The sequence below is a fragment of the Ascaphus truei genome, chromosome 2, assembly GCF_040206685.1.
Source record: "Ascaphus truei isolate aAscTru1 chromosome 2, aAscTru1.hap1, whole genome shotgun sequence".
Taxonomy (NCBI): domain Eukaryota; kingdom Metazoa; phylum Chordata; class Amphibia; order Anura; family Ascaphidae; genus Ascaphus; species Ascaphus truei.
Window position 1 is genome coordinate 21,425,319 of NC_134484.1, and position 21,200 is coordinate 21,446,518.

Genomic DNA, 21,200 nt, shown 5'->3' on the forward strand with positions numbered 1-21,200 from the left:
ACCCATTTTGAAACATTCATTTCCCGCAGTCCACTTAACGCCTTTTTCCAGTGTCGCCACGTCTCCACTCACTACCCTTTTGGTTGTATTCGCTCTCATTGACATGCGACATCTCCCCTTGACACTTGTAACTCAGCAGGTTATGACAGCCTATCACCTTTTAAGCCCCCTGTTTCTCCCACATTTGCGCAACAGAGGTAGCACTGCTCAGTTGGAATGCCATGTCTTCTAGCTACAATCTGTACATACTTGAGGGGAAGCAGCGTGCTGGATTATTACATCATTGCAGATGTGTGTGCATGACTTCACTGGCGTTAAGTGATCCATAGATTATTAGCACCTGCTTTTAGTACAAGAGCATAGAAAAGCCTGCACTTCTCCTCCTACGTATCCTGCCTGCGTTCTGCGGCAGGAGCTCCACTACCCTGCTGCTCCAGCCAGCACTCCTGTTTCCATTCTGGCCTCATGCAGTTATGTGCTCATGGAAGGAAACAGAGAGGCCGCACACCGGGGGTTAGAATGAGAGGTGAAGCAAGTCTCTCTCTCTCCCTCCCTCTCTGCCCATATTTCCCGGATTCTGAATCTATCTGGAGCAGATCCTATGGCGGATTCCGAGGAATCCGGACGGATTGTTTAGTGCCCAATCCGCTTTTGGGCTTTTGTAAAAATGGATTCTGACTGGTTTGCCCATCTCTAATCGGCAGAAAGATTGTATCTTTGGATCAAGTTATCGTAGGAGAAAGGAGCCTCCGAGTTTAAATTCTGTTCAGCTAGAGGGCCCCACCACACGCACTCTATTGGCAATGATGCACGAGTGTCCATACTAAGGGGGCAGGGTGGGGCACTTGTGCCCACCTTCTAAAATGCCCTTACCTCGGGTTCCAGGTATCTCACACCTTGATATGAAAGAAAAACGCCTTTTTCTCAAGGTTTGTTTATTTATTTTATTTCTCATTTGTGGTTCATGGTGCAGGAAGGAACATACCCACTGCTACTCTCCTATCACCGAGGCTGCTCTGCCTGCTTTCCTCTGGCATGAGGAGAGAGTAGATATACTGTATGTAGCAGGAAGGGGAGCTTGGGGGGAGAGAAGGGAATGGTAGGGCAAGAGAGTGGAACATACGGCGAGAGAGGGGCAGAGGGGATAGAGAAATAGAATAGATCCCCAAAACATTTTCCAAAACAGCTGTTTTTCATTCATAGTTACATACTGTAGTAGAGGAGGTTCAAAAAAGGCATTGTATGTCCAAGTTCAACCTATGGTAAATTTAGACAACAAATACTTATGCTATATTTGTATTTACAGCATTTTGATCCAGAGGAAGGCAAATGACAAACCCCAGTGACATATCATCCAATGATATCTCATAAAGGGGACAATTCCCTCCTGATGTCACAATTGAAGATATCACTGTAGAGCGGAGTGATGGTCTCTGAGTCGTTAAGCATTATTTTGCATAGGTATTTCATGTGTAGACCCTCTTATCAGAATGGTTTTATCTTTTTTTCGTTTAGAGACAAAATATGCTTTGTCCTTCATTAGCCTTGCAATGTAAAATCTTTTGTGAAAGGGCAAAATAAAGAGCGACTTCCCTGGGAGAAATAATGTAAAATGTCATGATTTTAGAAATGCTTCAAGTGTTCTCTGACTGGCATAAATATTTCATAACCGAGCCGTCGCCGTGAGAAATCACTTATACCGAACTTCCTGTTCTCGGGCCCCGGATCAAAGTCATGGTAATAAAAGTTTAGTTCATAATTTCCCTTAATGACGGGAGTAACTTCTCCTCCACTGAGCCGGTTTCATTTATATAAAAAGAATAAGTGATGAGACCATTGTTTCCCTGATGTGTTATTAACACCACGATACAGGTTAGCTTTGTTACATCGCATCAAGTTTTACTGTACATGGTTTGTTTTCTCCCCCTTTAAATGTTTCATCTCGCCCTCCAGGTATGTCATGGTGTGAGCTCAGTGTTACCTCGGGCTGCCTTTCAAGTATTTTCTATTTCTGGATTCCCTGCTGCGGTGAATTTCAAGCAGCCGGTGTGAGGAAATGACATTGAATAAGAAATATGAAATACAAATGAAAGGTGACACTGTGCTCATTTGCATGTCATTACCCAGGATCCCTGGCTGCAGTGGAAGCATTGTATGCTAGGCAATAATGGGGAATAGCAAGGTTGCAGACCTGCCTGAGACGTGAATCTGCTCACAAGTGGTGTTTTTTTTTGCTGTAATAAGAAATATGAACCTGGGTATAGTATCTCATGCAATTATAAAGTAGGCCCCACAAGGCCCCAGGGGGCTGCTGGGACTTGTAGTACCCGCAAGGCACCTTTGAGTGCTTGCTACTGCGCATGCGTGAAGTGCACTAAAATGGCCGCCGCTTCTCCAGCACACCTCTGCGCATGCACAACTTCTTTCTGCGCAGCTGTGTGGTCACCGGAGTTCCGACGACCGACTCGCCATCCGCCTCTCTCCCTGCACCTCCTGGCACTGGCCAGATGCACCCGCGCACCTCCCTGCCTGCCAGCAAAGTCCCCCTCTGTAACGGAGGTAAGCAAGGGGACCGGGGAACCGGGGCCGGAGGACCAGAGGGGACCAGGGGTACATATATATACAAGACATTGCATGTTAAAGATAATATATATCAGCGGTGCGCAAACTGGGGGGCGTGAACCCCAGGGGGGCGCGAGACTGCCGGTGGGGGGGCGCGGGGTTTACAGAGGCCCTGCGCGCTTCCCGAAAGGCACTTAAATTAAGTGCCGGGGGAGCTGCAGGGCCTCTGTGAACCTTCACTTACCTAGGCTCCGGCGTCAAAATTACGCCGCGAGGTCATGTGACGTCACGTTGCTATGGCACCGTGACGTCATGATGCCGGAACGCAGGTGAGTGGGGGTTAGGGGGGGCGCGGTAGTGAGGGGACCGCCGGTAGGGGGGCGCAGGGAAAAAAGTTTGCGCCCCCCTGATATATATTATAGGTGTATGTAACAGTTACAGACCAGATTCAAATGTGAGACAGATTTAGTTTTGAAAGAACTTAAACTGGTGGTGGCTGTGAGAGTCTCCGGTAGATTGTTCCAGTTGTGAGGTGCACGGTAAGAGAAGGAGGAGCGACCGGATTCCTTGTTGAACTTTGGGACCATGAACAGTATTTTGGAGTCAGATCTCAGATGATAAGTGCTGCATGTAGTAGGGGTGAGGAGCTTGTTCAAACAGGAAGGTAGCCTTCCCAGAAATTATTTGAAGGTAAGACGGGAAAAATGTAATTTGTCTAGTCTCAAGGGATGGCCATTCTAGTCCTTTGAGCATTTTGGGGTGATGTGTGTTGTAGTTACATTGGAGGAAAAAGCAGCATATTGAATTGTAGAGGGTGTCTAGTTTGCTAAGGCGAGTTGGGGTGCCGTCCCATATACTATGTCCCCATAGTCTATAATTGGCATTAGCATCTGCTGTGCGATGTGCTCTCTGACCAGCGGGCGTAGGGAGGATTTGTTCCTATAAAGTACACCTAGTTTGACTTAGGTTTTGGATTTTGAGTATCAATATGCATTCCGAATGTTAAATGGGAGTCAAACTACAGTACTGTATATGCCATGATATTTAAAACTACAGTAGTGACAGGGGATAGAATGGTATTATAGTTGGTTCTGATCTGGAGCTCTGTCATTGGTAGCTTTAGAAGTTTAACCACAGACCTAAATACCATTGTTACAGTTTTGTCCGTGTCTTGTTTTTGGAAATCCAGTTTTAAAAAAGCACCGTGTAGGGTTGCTGCTTCTTTGATAAATCATTAGTTAAAAAGGTATAATTTCTACACGTATTTTGTTTAGATTATTTTTTTTAGTTTATTTTTTAAGATTAGACATGTATTTCAGAGTCAATAATTATTACGTCTTATGTTTTTAAATGACCTTTATGCACCTTTCCACAGTTGAATCGGTAACATCCTGATCAGACACAATAAAACATTTTCACATTGCAATTAGATTTCTGTCCTGACTGATAACATGCTCGCTGTTATCACCTAATAAACACCATTTGCGTTTTTTAATGATGCAACTAAAAAAAAACCCCTACAATTTAAAATTAAATCAATGCATCATTAAAAAAATAAAAAACACCACCTGTTAATGTGTCACTTAATTAGTTTCGGTTTAAATGTCATGAGGTCTATTGCGTGCATGTTCCTTTTAGGTAATTATTCTCAGATTATTCCTTGATTTGTTTAAGGTATTTTCATTGATTTTCTTTGCCGGTGTTACGGATGTTGATTGTAGGTGTACCCACAGAGAGAGTGTCTTGTTCTGTCCTTTTTTTAATTATTCATAGCCTGTCACATCTAGATGAATGTAAACATGATACATCCAGACATTGTTTAGGCTTGTTAAAGGGGTAGCAGCCCTGTATACTTGCTGGTTTTTTTAAATAATGTATTGATAAGAAACCTCCCTGTTTCCTCAGCGATGCTTGCAATGAAAAGCAAAGCTTACTTTTGTTGCTGTAGATTTCTGAGATGGTTATAAGATAGTGAGCACTTGGTATTACCAGTGTACTTTCTTTTTCACACAACTGTATAACCTGACTGCACTATACACTGTCACAGGGTATATAACCTGACTGCACTATTGTCACGGTAGGCCAAGCTTTTCACCTCTTAATTACCGGGATCATTGATTGAGAAAGCAGCGAGATAAAATAAATTGCGATTTATTCACATAAAGAACGTACACAACTATGTTACACAAATTACAGGAAAAAGACACACTTACTTTGGAAACTGGGATAACAACACTAATGTTTCTTAGTTGCAAACACACAGCAAAATAATCCCGGCCACTTTTCATTCCCGTAACCTGTTGCTGTTTGAATCTGGTCACTTATTCTCTGAGAAATTTAGACGATTTCCTCAGAGCTGGAACTTCTCAAATGGGACTGAATCTCAGGTGAATCACACAAGATGGAACTGATGAATCTCTTTACATGATAGAACTGATGGAACTCTTAGATGGAACTAACTTTCTGACTGACTGCACAAACTTTTAAAAACTCCAAATGTCGTATTTCCATAATGTACAGCCAATCTCTGGCGTGGGAACCAATTTCTCCACCTATCGTCAGGTTCTTCCAGTCCTGCAACAACTAGCACACAGCCTCAGTACCTCAACTGAGCATGTGCAACAAAAATGTAATCTTTCCCCATCTGTCATCTGGCTTCAGAGTAGTGAGAGAACATGTGCCCGAACCACCATTTTGCCCACTCACTATTCGAATCCCCCCCCGGCTCAAATGCCACGAAGTCTGGCCTTGGCCACATGGCTTCTTTGATCTGAGGATACGGGCCTCAATTAGCACAGAAGGGCTAACAAATGATTCACACCTCTAGTTCCTTGCGTTTTAACTGACTCTTTGAAGTGGCGAATATGGGTGCTTATTTAGCCTTTCCTGCTAACACAACAGATCGCACCTGTGGGACAAATGTCTCTTTCATCTATTAGCCATCCACTGGGTCTTTGCAGCCTAAAGATCCTGTCTAATTTAATGCATAAAGGTTAACCATATCTTAAAACACTGTTGCTTAAAAATATACTGGTTTCAATAACCTATACTTTTCTACAATTCTGTGTTAACATGTACTAATAAGTCTGTTGGGGTGAGAGAGAGAGTGAAAACCTTAACTGTTGCTACACTTACGAGCCCATCCCTGCTATACTTTAAAACCTAGCTTACACAGTTTTATTCTAACATGAATTAAACATTTTCCTTACCCCTCCAATAAACTCTCAGCTTTATCCTGAGCGGGAGCTACCATAATTCATGCATTTAACACATGATATGATTTCCCCCCCTGAACCCCTATCCTGGATTCAGAGTACCTGGGCATTACTTGGGCTTCCTACCTTATACTAGGGAACCCTGTGCCTCATTTTTACCTTTTACTGCTCTGTGCTGAAGCAGGGTGTCCCAGTGGTGAGTTGCAGGAATGTTTTCAGGATGGAAGTTTGACCGGAGCAATGGGCTCTAGTGTATCCAAGAATCTTACCTGATTCCTGGGTACACCCTTGGGGAATCCTGTAACTCCGGCACCCCGATACATAGCAACATTCTGCAACCAGTTTCTCCGTCAACCCCACCCTGAAACTTACCTCCTGAACATCTCCTGGTCCCAGCACCACTGGAAAAGGTAAGACACAAAAATGGCAGTTGTCTCATATTTTGCACAAAATCACAGTAATGCATACACAATGCCCGGGCCCAAGAGCTGTCACTCTAGGACCCCAAAACACGGGTCAGGGGTAACCAAGTGGGCTTGACCTTTATTATAAGCCTGGTTAACCCCTTCCCCGCCACAACTATACACTGTCACAGTGTAAATAACCTGACTGCACTATACACTGTCACAGTTTATATAACTTGACTGCACTATACAGTTGTGTGAAAAAGAAAGTACACCCTCTTTGAATTCTATGGTTTTACATATAACAATAACAACAACAATCATCTGTTCCTTAGCAGGTCTTAAAATTAGGTAAATACAACCTCAGATGAACAACAACACATGACATATTACACCGTGTCATGATTAACAAAAATAAAGCCAACATGGAGAAGCCATGTGTGAAAAACTAAGTATATCTTATGATTCAATAGCTTGTAGAACCACCTTTAGCAGCAATAACTTGAAGTAATCGTTTTCTGTATGACTTTATCAGTCTCTCACATCACATCGCAATGTGATACACCTTGATAAAGGGCACACGTCCCGAAACGCGTTGGTGTGGTGCTTTTTTGCTGCTGTCTGGGGGTGATGTTTGATCCCTTTATGGAATAAACCTTTTATTGTACCTGTGAGCCGCCTCCTGCTTTTTTGGCAGTGCTCTGCCCTTTTTCTGCTTTCTCTGGTGTAAAACAGCAGGCAGAAACTTACAGGGATTCATGTTAAAGTGAATATGAAGCAAAAAGTGACACACTGTGTAATGACTCATTGTCATGTCATTTTCCCAGAAGGCTTTGCATGAGTTGAAGCATCGTATGCTGTGCAATTATGGAGTATAGCAGGTTTGAGGGCCTATCGCAGACGTGAATGTATGATTAAGAACACTTGAAAGTGTTCTTTATCATTCATGTGGAGGGTTTTTGCCCGTTGTTTACTCAGAACTTACCTGTACCTGGTTTGCAGCCCCAACCGGCTTCACTATGCAAGGCTAGTGACCATCTTCACACTGCTGAGACCAAAAATGTTGGAACAGCTGTTGTGAGTAGATCGCTTATCGGCCTTTTGGCTAAGATCAAGTGTAGTGTCTGTTCTTGAAGTGGCAGCGATAGAAGAGATGGTGGACACGCTTCATTCTCTGGCCATGGCCGAAAACGCATTGGGGAGTCCAAGGTACGACCGCTTAGCGCACCCATGTACTCCACCTGGGCGGCACATTTACAATGCACCATGTTTAGGATGTGTTTCTGCATTAGCACATTACGATTGGTTGCACTTATTTGGCATGAGCACTGTTTGACCACTGACTTTTCCTTTGCTGTTTTCGTTGAACTGCACCGAGCACTCCTCCCCCCACCCCTGACCTTAGGGTCAGGGTTCAGGCGTAGGCTCACAGGAGTTTTTGCAACTGCCTTGGCTTTCAGATCGGGGGATATTTTTAAATGTACTTGCACAGCGCACGGGGCTGATTTCGCCATGGGGCATCACAGCAAGTGAGAGTGTTGGAATCCTTGGCTTTACCTTGGAGGAAGACCTCTCACCGACCGGGACTATCAGAGAGCCTTCTGGCTGAAGACGGACCCACGAGAATGAGGAGCACGGAGTGGCACCGAGCACTTATTTGATGGATTTTTCCCTGGTCTGCTGACTGAAGAACTCCAAAGTTACACCTGCGCACTGTTCACAAGTTGTGACACTGTTGCACTGACCTTGGGGAGCAAATACTCCTTGGGCACCGCGGGGAGAAAAAAAGCAAACTAAAAAGCTGTTGTGAGCAAGTTCACTAGCCGTGCACTTTAACCCGGTCTTTGCTTTATAAACTGTGTAATACGGCAGGTATAAGCGCATAGCAAAAGTGACACTAAGTGCTCATTTGCATGTCATTACCCAGAATCCTTTGCTGTAGTGGAAGCACGGTATGCTGTGCGATTATGGGGTAAGACAGATGTGTGGACCTGTTTGACATGTGAATGTGCTAATAAGTGGTCTTTATCATTTAAGTTTGTATATATATATATATATATATATATATTTTTTTTTTATTATAAAGGGTTGCACCTTAAAAAGAGGTTTTAATGTAGAACAAGGGTGCTCAACTCCGGTGTTCAAGCCCCCTCAGCGGGTCAGGTTTTCAGGTATATAAACTTCAGCACAGGTGGCTCAATCAGTCGCTGCTTCAGCATAGGTGGTTTAAGCAGTCCCTGCTTAAACACAGGGGGCTCAATCAGAGGCATCAGTGCCATCATAACTCCGGTCACATGACTAACCCCTGGTGACAGAAACCAAAGTAGGGAGGGTCTGATCAACTCTCAGAAAACGAACGTACATGATGTGTAATAAAGGCACTGTAAGGGTTAATGCAATATCTGCCTGGCAGCAAGAAGTGTTTGGCATATAATTAACAGGACAAATTGGCTGGTTTCATCTTCAGAGTTTGTGGGAACTGTAGTAGAGGAATATGAAGCGTTGACAGACATCAGCAAGGAGATATCTGTGTAAACTCGTCTGCTGCCTTATTTATCTTACTAGTGACTTTGGGAGAATTGTTTGAGAGCAGACTGTGGTCCCACTGCTCGTTCCTATTGCCCTCTATCCACTCCGAAAAGCAAACTGACAAATGGATAAAATGGCCGTGTATATTTCACTTAAATATGGAGGAGTATACTTGGAATAGACCGTATAAAGAAATTCATGTAGTTTTGGGACATTTTCTTAGTTGCTGAAGGTGTAATCCCACATACTGTTTATGGAGAAACACCACACATTTGGTATTGTCACTTTTCTTCTCTGTACAGCTTGGAGAAGTGCTCATTTGTATTATTTTCAGTATATTTTTGGGAAGGCTCCCATTTCATCATTGAAGGCGCCGTCCCCGCCCCACACTTTATATTGGTTATTTATAGGAAACCCTTTCTCCCGGCCTCTGTCTGTCTGCTTTCCTCTTTCCTCTCGCCATTTCTGTTGTGCGTATTTTTATTTTAACGATGAGGACTTGGTCGTTTCATCTGCAGAAAAGAAAATATTAGTTTACCTAAAATTATTGAAGGTTTCTAATGGGAAAAATAAAAAAATAACTACCTTTGTACCGAGTGTTAATAGTACTTTGCGTCTTTCTTAAAAATGTTTGCAAACAGAGGATGGATAGCCTGTAGAATAGACAAAGAAGAAAAGGTGGATGTGATACCTTTTTAATAGCAAACTCTTGGTTCAAAAAATCCTGTTTGGTGCCGAGCTGCACATCTTTCCCAGTTGCTCCTGTAAACCCACTTTATTTGCAGATGTGCTCCGGACTAAACCATGCGGACGTCACCCAGGCATTAGAGATTAGGAGCTGGTGCGTCAAAGCAGTGACTCCATCCTAATCCATGCGCTATCGTACAGATGATGGACATAATGCAAGTTATAACAGCACCCCTCGTGTGACATTCCATTAAGATTTCTTCCTGCCGCGCTGGGATTTGATCGTTATTTACTGCCGTGTTTTTCCCACGGACTTCTTCCAGACTCCGCATCGCAGAATTAAAGCACACTCCTGATATATTCTAACGCTTTTTCTGAAACATGTATTTTTTTTGTGTTATCTGTGGTTCTGTGGTTTCCACGTTTTTGCTGTTCTGCTGATTGAATTAGTAGCATGCTTCTGCATTGTTCACTTGGTGGCGGAACTGTAGGTGAGCACATTTTCTCGCCGCCCTTCTCCCTGCCATGCCCCACCACCAATGATGTGTGGCTCGCTGATTCCAGCTCTGGAAGAGAAAAACCTTCTGTGATGTCAATGGACAGCAACATGTTTCTCCACTGACACGGCAGGGCTACATTACTAGTAGTGTATGATAGAAGGCTGATGTGATTGATCACGGTGAATGCACTCGAGAGATTAAATATGGTTACTTAATCTTACAGTACATCATATATTTTCTTTTGTTGGGTCCAAGTCTTTTGTATGTGGAAGAATAAGACTTCATTTTAAATTAAATCTAAATGTAGATCTATGACAAGTTAAAAAAATAAGTTATTTTAGAATTGTATGTGAGCTTACCATAAAGTGAGCATTATACTTTGGTATCGCCAGAAAACCATAAATAAAAAAAGTTTTCATGTAATGGTCATTAAAAAGTATTTATTTTTTTATTTTTATAAAACCCTACGTAATTTCAATATATAATACTAGCTGAGAGCCCCGGCGTTGCCCGGGATGTTTGTGGTGTGGGTGTGGCATTTGGGTGGGGAGTGGTCCACGCGGCCCATGTGCGGTGGTAGTGCTGCTGTGGCTGTACTGATGGTGATTGTATTGGTGTGCTGATTTGGGAGGGTTTGGTGCTGATGTGGGGGTGCGGATGTGGGTGTGCCGATGGGGGAGGTGCAAAGGTGGCGATGTGTGGGTGCTGATGGTGTTGATGGGGGCTGGGAATGGTGGGGAGGCGAGAATGCCAGTGTGCTGGGGGGGCATACCGGTGTGCTGATGTGGTGGTGCTGGGGTGTGTGTGTGTATACATGCGTGTGTGTGTGTATGTGTACATGTGTGTGTATACACGTGTGTGTGTATACACGTATGTGTGTGTATACACGTGTGTGTGTGTATACACGTGTGTGTGTATACACGTGTGTGTGTGTATACACGTGTGTGTATACACGTGTGTGTGTGTATACACGTGTGTGTGTATACACATGTGTGTGTGTGTATACACGTGTGTGTATACATTGTGTGTATGTATATATTGTGTGTGTGTATACGTGTGTGTGTATACACATGTGTGTGTATACACGTGTATACATGTTTGTGTGTGTGTATACATGTTTGTGTGTATACATTGTATGTGTGTGTGTGTATAAGTGTGTGTGTGTGTGTGTGTGTGTATACATGTGTGTGTGTGTGTATACATGTGTATGTGTGTATACATGTGTGTGTGTGTATACATGTGTGTGTGTATACATGTGTGTGTATACACATGTGTGTGTGTGTGTACACGTGTGTGTGTGTACACATGTGTGTGTGTACACATGTGTGTGTATACACATGTGTGTGTGTATACACATGTGTGTGTGTATACACATGTGTGTGTGTATACACATGTGTGTGTGTGTATACACGTGTGTGTGTGTGTATACACGTGTGTGTGTGTGTATACATGTGTGTGTGTGTATACATGTGTGTGTGTGTATACATGTGTGTGTATACATGTGTGTGTATACATGTGTGTGTGTGTATACATTATGTGTATGTATACCTGTGTGTATACGTGTGTGAGTGTATACGTGTGTGTGTATGTGTACATGTGTGTGTGTGTGTATGTCTCCATGTGTGTGTGTGTATGTCTCCATGTGTGTGTGTGTATGTCTCCATGTGTGTGTGTACGTGTACATGTGTGTGAGTATACGTGTACATGTGTGTGTGTGTGTACGTGTCTACGTGTACATGTGTGTGTGTGTGTGTACGTGTACATGTGTGTGTGTGTGTGTGTGTACGTGTCTACGTGTACATGTGTGTGTGTGTCTATGTGTACATGTGTGTGTGTCTACGTGTACGTGTGTGTGTGTCTACGTGTGTGTGTGTGTGTACGTGTGTGTGTGTGTGTACGTGTGTGTCTACGTGTGTGTCTATGTGTGTGTGTGTCTACGTGTGTGTGTTTGTGTCTACGTGTGTGTGTTTGTGTATACGTGTGTGTGTGTATACGTGTGTGTGTGTGTATACGTGTGTGTGTGTCTACGTCTGTGTGTGTGTGTGTGTCTACGTGTGTGTGTGTGTGTCTACGTGTGTGTGTGTGTGTCTGTGTCCCTGTGTGTCCTTTGGCCCGTGACTCCGCCTCAGGGAAGGGGGGGGGGTGGGGGGGGAGGTGGTGGGAAGGAGGGGGGTGGGGGGGAGGTGGTGGGAAGGGGGGGGTGGGGGGAAGGGGGGGGGGTGGGGAGTTGGGAAGGGGGGTGGGGGAGTTGGGAAGGGGGGTGGGGGAGGTGGGAAGTGGGGTGGAGGTGGTGGGAGGTTGTAAGGGGGGAGTGAAGGGAAGGTGAAGGGGGGGGTGAAGGTGGGGGTGGAGGGGAGGTGAAGGGTGGGGGTGGAGGGGAGGTGAAGGGGGGGGGGGTGGAGGGGAGGTGAAGGGGGGGGTGGAGGGGAGGTGAAGGGGGGGGTGAAGGGGAGGTGAAGGGGGGGGGTGGAGGGGAGGTGAGGGGGGGGGAGTGGAGGGGAGGTGAAGGGGGGGGGGGGGGTGGAGGGGAGGTGAAGGGGGGGTGGAGGGGAGGTGAAGGGGGGGTGGAGGGGAGGTGAAGGGGGGGTGGGGGGGGTGAAGGGGAGGTGGGGGGTGAAGGGGAGGTGGGGGGGTGAAGGGGAGGTGAAGGGGGGTGGAGGGAGGTGGAAGGGAAGGGAAGTGGAGGTGAAGGGGGGGTGGAGGGGAGGTGAAGGGGGGGTGGAGGGAGGTGGAAGGGAAGGGAAGTGGAGTGAGGGGAGGTGAGGGGTGGGTGAGGGGAGGTGAGGTGAAGGGGGGTGAGGTGAGGTGAAGGGGGGTGAGGGGAGGTGAAGGGGGGTGAGGGGAGGTGAAGGCCGCTCCCTCACCCGTCCGGCCGCTCACTCACCCGTCCGGCAGCTCCCTCACCCGTCCGGCCGCTCCCACGTGGATCTGAGGCGGGAGGCAGCTTGTTGTGGCCGCTCCCCTGCTGTGTCCCGGGCGCTCGCTCGCTCCGCTGACTGTAGCGGCGCCGGGGGGGGGGGGGGGTAGAGGGGAGGTGATTTGAAGGGGGGTGAGGGGTGGGTGAAGGCCGCTCACTCACCCGTCCGGCCGCTCCCACGTGGAACTGAGGCGGGAGGCAGCTTGTTGTGGCCGCTCCCCCGCTGTGTCCCGGGCACTCGCTCCTCCGCTCACTGTAGCGGCGCCGGGGGGGGGGTGTTTGAAAGCGCGGGAAACACGGGGAGAGGAGGACGTGCGCGCGGGTGTGGAGGCTGATTTCGGGGCGGAAGAGGCGGAGGCGGGTATGTGAGGCCCCCCCCCCCCCGGGTTATACAATGCTGCTAATGTACACCCCCCCCCTACTGTGTGTGTGTGTGTGTGTGTGTGTGTGTGTGTCTGTGTGTGTGTGTGTGTGTGTCCCTGTGTGTGTCCCTGTGTGTGTGTTTGTGTGCCTGTGTGTGTGTTTGTGTCCCTGTGTGTCCTTTGGGCCGTCACTCCGCCTCAGGCCAATGAGAGGTGTGCGGGGGCGGCCCAAGGGACCAATGAGATTTCCCCTAGGGACACCGGACATCCAGCAGGCAGGCAGGCTGCCATGCATGCATGCAGGCAGGCAGGCATACAGTGCTTTCACTAATATAGTATAAGATGCATATAAAGTATGCAGTTACACAGCATGGTTATTTTGGGTGAAATGTCACTTCTCTTCTGGTTTTGTGCTGTGACACTTGTGCTCTTTGAAAACTGCGCTGAAGCCTGTATTTTATGTATAATTGTTCTATGAGTGACTGCCAATAACTAATGCTCAGCATGTATTAGACTTGGCTGCAAGGACATCACATAACTGGAAATGGTGTACAGTATTGTAGAGTGCAGACTGCGGGTATCCTGTGTTCCTTTGGTAGAATGACTTGGTAAATGCCAGGAAATGGCAGACTGGATTATCTTTATAAGGGGAATTGAGAGAACGAAGACTTCAGAGACACAGGGCATTCTCTGAAAGAGGTTTCCATATTCTGAAGTGCCGGTCTTGATAAAGTGAGGGTTCCCCAGGCACTCCTCCAATAGTAAAGGAATCAAGATTGCCGGTGCTTCAGCTCAAAAGGGGCCTTCCTAGACCGTTCCACAACAGGTATATAGACAAATTAGTAGAGAAGAGGGCACAAATGGACTTATGCAAATAAATGTAATCGCTAAAAGACGGTCCGCCATTTCGGTTGCAACATGCAACTTCTATCAAGGCGTGGGGAGACTGGATTCTCTTTAAAAGAGGAACTAAGAGAATGAAGACTTCCGCAATACTGCCCTTATACCCCCACCCTAAGTGATATTGGGGGGTCTGCTTCATCTCTGGCTACTTCTATCAAGGTATGGTGCTGTGTACCTGGGGTAAACAGGAGGGCTGAGTGCTCCGCGATGGTGTGGGGAGAGCCAGAACAGTGGTGCAGGTTACCTTTGGTCTTCATTGGTGCAGCGCCTCCAGTCAGCATAGATTCTCTGCAGGGGCAGGGGATGAGCCATGCTGACACCTTGTCTTCCTTCACAGCAGCAGACAGTAATCACACTGTCTGGTACAACTGGCTTTATTGCAGGCAGATGGTAATAATACAGCAAGCACAGAGGTATCCCTTTTCTCTCTTGTCTCCCATGCTGGTCAGAGCCCTGACTCAGGCATTTGGCCCCTTTCAGGCCTGTTGCACTTTCCTCCCATCCCCTGGTGGGATGGAGGAAGAGGCTCCTCACTCCACAGGTGAAGGAGAAATTTCAACCAGGAACAACTGATCTCTTCTTAACTCAATTTAGGAGAGTGTCAGAATTTATAACCTGAGATTGGAGGCTGGAACCCTGCCCCATATCAGAACAGGTTGAATACCGATTGGTTCATCCAAAAGTAGTGATCACCAATCAGTATCCATCTCTCAGGCTGACACTCTCTGGTGGTTGCTAGGCCTGTCCTTGCATACCTGAAATGTATCCAAGTCTGCAATACACACACACAGCCTAAAGAAGGAATTAACCCCTCTACTGCCTGCTCCGAACAGGACTGACACGGCTGGGAGGCTATGATAGATATATATATAATCTAACAGGGCACGCACAAAACAAAATAAAGGTAAAGGGAGGGTGCATACTGTCCAAAAAGATACAGGGGAAAAAAGAAAAAGGGACAGTCACTCCTATATGTAAAAAAGTGAAATTTATTGACTCAACATTTCAGTCCCCACTGGATACCCAGATATACCCTACACCACACCCAGTGTGATACCCAGATATACCCTACACCACACCCAGTGTGATACCCAGATATACCCTACACCACACCCAGTGTGATATCCAGATATACCCTACACCACACCCAGTGTGATACCCAGATATACCCTACACCACACCCAGTATGATACCCAGATATACCCTACACCACACCCAGTGTGATACCCAGATATACCCTACACCACACCCAGTGTGATACCCAGATATACCCTACACCACACCCAGTGTGATACCCAGATATACCCTACACCACACCCAGTGTGATACCCAGATATACCCTACACCACACCCAGTGTGATACCCAGATATACCCTACACCACACCCAGTGTGATACCCAGATATACCCTACACCACACCCTGTGTGATACCCAGATATACCCTACACCACACCCTGTGTGATACCCAGATATACCCTACACCACATCCAGTGTGATACCCAGATATACCCTACACCACACCCAGTGTGATACCCATATATACCCTACACCACACCCAGTGTGATACCCAGATATACCCTTCACCACACCCAGTGTGATACCCAGATATACCCTACACCACACCCAGTGTGATACCCAGATATACCCTACACCACACCCAGTGTGATACCCAGATATACACTACAGCACACCCAGTGTGATACCCGGATATACACTACACCACATCCAGTGTGATACCCAGATACACCCTACACCACACCCAGTGTGATACCCAGATATACCCTACACCACACCCAGTGTGATACCCATATATACCCTACACCACACCCAGTGTGATACCCAGATATACCCTACACCACACCGTGTGATACCCAGATATACCCTACACCACACCCAGTGTGAAACCCAGATATACCCTACACCACACCCAGTGTGATACCTAGATATACCCTACACCACACCCAGTGTGATACCCAGATATACCCTTCGCCACACCCAGTGTGATACCCAGATATACCCTACACCACACCGTGTGATACCCAGATATACACTACACCACACCCAGTGTGATACCCAGATATACCCTACGCCACACCCAGTGTGATACCCAGATATACCCTACACCACACCCAGTGTGATACCCAGATATACCGTACACCACACCCAGTGTGATACCCAGATATACCCTACACCACACCCAGTGTGATAACCAGATATACCCTACACCACACCCAGTGTGATACCCATATATACCCTACACCACACCCAGTGTGATACCCAGATATACCCTTCACCACACCCAGTGTGATACCCAGATATACCCTACACCACACCCAGTGTGATACCCGGATATACACTACACCACACCCAGTGTGATACCCGGATATACACTACACCACACCCAGTGTGATACCCGGATATACCCTACACCACACCCAGTGTGATACCCAGATATACCCTACACCACACCCAGTGTGATACCCAGATATACCCTACACCACACCCAGTGTGATACCCAGATATACCCTACACCACACCCAGTGTGATACCCAGATATACCCTACACCACACCCAGTGTGATACCCATATATACCCTACACCACACTCAGTGTGATACCCAGATATACCCTACACCACACCCAGTGTGATACCCAGATATACCCTACACCACACCCAGTGTGATACCCAGATATACCCTACACCACACCCAGTGTGATACCCAGATATACCCTACACCACACCCAGTGTGATACCCAGATATACCCTACACCACACCCAGTGTGATACCCAGATATACCCTTCGCCACACCCAGTGTGATACCCAGATATACCCTACACCACACCCTGTGTGATACCCAGATATACCCTACACCACACCCAGTGTGATACCCAGATATACCCTACACCACACCCAGTGTGATACCCAGATATACCCTACACCACACCCAGTGTGATACCCAGATATACCCTACACCACACCCAGTGTGATACCCATATATACCCTACACCACACCCAGTGTGATACCCAGATATACCCTACACCACACCCAGTGTGATATCCAGATATACCCTACACCACACCCAGTGTGATATCCAGATATACCCTACACCACACCCAGTATGATACCCAGATATACCCTACACCACACCCAGTGTGATACCCAGATATACCCTACACCACACCCAGTGTGATACCCAGATATACCCTACACCACACCCAGTGTGATACCCAGATATACCCTACACCACACCCAGTGTGATACCCAGATATACCCTACACCACACCCAGTGTGATACCCAGATATACCCTACACCACACCCAGTGTGATACCCAGATATACCCTACACCACACCCAGTGTGATACCCAGATATACCCTACACCACACCCTGTGTGATACCCAGATATACCCTACACCACACCCTGTGTGATACCCAGATATACCCTACACCACATCCAGTGTGATACCCAGATATACCCTACACCACACCCAGTGTGATACCCAGATATACCCTTCACCACACCCAGTGTGATACCCAGATATACCCTACACCACACCCAGTGTGATACCCAGATATACCCTTCGCCACACCCAGTGTGATACCCAGATATACCCTACACCACACCGTGTGATACCCAGATATACACTACACCACACCCAGTGTGATACCCAGATATACCCTACGCCACACCCAGTGTGATACCCAGATATACCCTACACCACACCCAGTGTGATACCCAGATATACCGTACACCACACCCAGTGTGATACCCAGATATACCCTACACCACACCCAGTGTGATAACCAGATATACCCTACACCACACCCAGTGTGATACCCAGATATACCCTACACCACACCCAGTGTGATACCCAGATATACCCTTCACCACACCCAGTGTGATACCCAGATATACCCTACACCACACCCAGTGTGATACCCGGATATACACTACACCACACCCAGTGTGATACCCGGATATACACTACACCACACCCAGTGTGATACCCAGATATACCCTACACCACACCCAGTGTGATACCCAGATATACCCTACACCACACCCAGTGTGATACCCAGATATACCCTACACCACACCCAGTGTGATACCCAGATATACCCTACACCACACCCAGTGTGATACCCAGATATACCCTACACCACACCCAGTGTGATACCCATATATACCCTACACCACACTCAGTGTGATACCCAGATATACCCTACACCACACCCAGTGTGATACCCAGATATACCCTACACCACACCCAGTGTGATACCCAGATATACCCTACACCACACCCAGTGTGATACCCAGATATACCCTACACCACACCCAGTGTGATACCCAGATATACCCTACACCACACCCAGTGTGATACCCAGATATACCCTTCGCCACACCCAGTGTGATACCCAGATATACCCTACACCACACCCTGTGTGATACCCAGATATACCCTACACCACACCCAGTGTGATACCCATATATACCCTACACCACACTCAGTGTGATACCCAGATATACCCTACACCACACCCAGTGTGATACCCAGATATACCCTACACCACACCCAGTGTGATACCCAGATATACCCTACACCACACCCAGTGTGATACCCAGATATACCCTACACCACACCCAGTGTGATACCCAGATATACCCTACACCACACCCAGTGTGATACCCAGATATACCCTTCGCCACACCCAGTGTGATACCCAGATATACCCTACACCACACCCTGTGTGATACCCAGATATACCCTACACCACACCCAGTGTGATACCCAGATATACCCTACACCACACCCAGTGTGATACCCAGATATACCCTACACCACACCCAGTGTGATACCCAGATATACCCTACACCACACCCAGTGTGATACCCATATATACCCTACACCACACCCAGTGTGATACCCAGATATACCCTACACCACACCCAGTGTGATATCCAGATATACCCTACACCACACCCAGTGTGATATCCAGATATACCCTACACCACACCCAGTATGATACCCAGATATACCCTACACCACACCCAGTGTGATACCCAGATATACCCTACACCACACCCAGTGTGATACCCAGATATACCCTACACCACACCCAGTGTGATACCCAGATATACCCTACACCACACCCAGTGTGATACCCAGATATACCCTACACCACACCCAGTGTGATACCCAGATATACCCTACACCACACCCAGTGTGATACCCAGATATACCCTACACCACACCCAGTGTGATACCCAGATATACCCTACACCACACCCTGTGTGATACCCAGATATACCCTACACCACACCCTGTGTGATACCCAGATATACCCTACACCACATCCAGTGTGATACCCAGATATACCCTACACCACACCCAGTGTGATACCCAGATATACCCTTCACCACACCCAGTGTGATACCCAGATATACCCTACACCACACCCAGTGTGATACCCAGATATACCCTTCGCCACACCCAGTGTGATACCCAGATATACCCTACACCACACCGTGTGATACCCAGATATACACTACACCACACCCAGTGTGATACCCAGATATACCCTACGCCACACCCAGTGTGATACCCAGATATACCCTACACCACACCCAGTGTGATACCCAGATATACCGTACACCACACCCAGTGTGATACCCAGATATACCCTACACCACACCCAGTGTGATACCCAGATATACCCTACACCACACCCAGTGTGATAACCAGATATACCCTACACCACACCCAGTGTGATACCCAGATATACCCTACACCACACCCAGTGTGATACCCAGATATACCCTTCACCACACCCAGTGTGATACCCAGATATACCCTACACCACACCCAGTGTGATACCCAGATATACCGTACACCACACCCAGTGTGATACCCAGATATACCCTACACCACACCCAGTGTGATAACCAGATATACCCTACACCACACCCAGTGTGATACCCATATATACCCTACACCACACCCAGTGTGATACCCAGATATACCCTTCACCACACCCAAGTGTGATACCCAGATATACCCTACACCACACCCAGTGTGATACCCGGATATACACTACACCACACCCAGTGTGATACCCGGATATACACTACACCACACCCAGTGTGATACCCAGATATACCCTACACCACACCCAGTGTGATACCCAGATATACCCTACACCACACCCAGTGTGATACCCAGATATACCCTACACCACACCCAGTGTGATACCCAGATATACCCTACACCACACCCAGTGTGATACCCAGATATACCCTACACCACACCCAGTGTGATACCCATATATACCCTACACCACACTCAGTGTGATACCCAGATATACCCTACACCACACCCAGTGTGATACCCAGATATACCCTACACCACACCCAGTGTGATACCCAGATATACCCTACACCACACCCAGTGTGATACCCAGATATACCCTACACCACACCCAGTGTGATACCCAGATATACCCTACACCACACCCAGTGTGATACCCAGATATACCCTTCGCCACACCCAGTGTGATACCCAGATATACCCTACACCACACCCTGTGTGATACCCAGATATACCCTACACCACACCCAGTGTGATACCCAGATATACCCTACACCACACCCAGTGTGATACCCAGATATACCCTACACCACACCCAGTGTGATACCCATATATACCCTACACCACACCCAGTGTGATACCCAGATATACCCTTCACCACACCCATTGTGATACCCAGATATACCCTACACCACACCCAGTGTGATACCCAGATATACACTACAGCACACCCAGTGTGATACCCGGATATACACTACAGCACACCCAGTGTGATACCCGGATATACCCTACACCACACCCAGTGTGATACCCGGATATACCCTACACCACACCCAGTGTGATACCCAGATATTCCCTACACCACACCCAGTGTGATACCCAGATATACCCTACACCACACCCAGTGTGATCCCCAGATATACCCTACACCACACCCAGTGTGATACCCAGATATACCCTACACCACACCCAGTGTGATACCCAGATATACCCTACACCACACCCAGTGTGATACCCAGATATACCCTACACCA

General features: G+C 47.2%; 1 protein-coding gene and 1 pseudogene across 2 annotated transcripts in view; both read left to right on the plus strand.

Annotated features, from left to right (window-relative positions):
* TRAPPC9 (trafficking protein particle complex subunit 9) overlaps positions 1 to 21,200 on the plus strand; it is a 953,009-nt gene that overhangs the window by 309,693 nt on the left and 622,116 nt on the right. The gene's annotated exons all lie outside the window — the stretch shown is intronic.
* Positions 7,267 to 7,402, plus strand: LOC142488913 (U2 spliceosomal RNA; annotated as a pseudogene).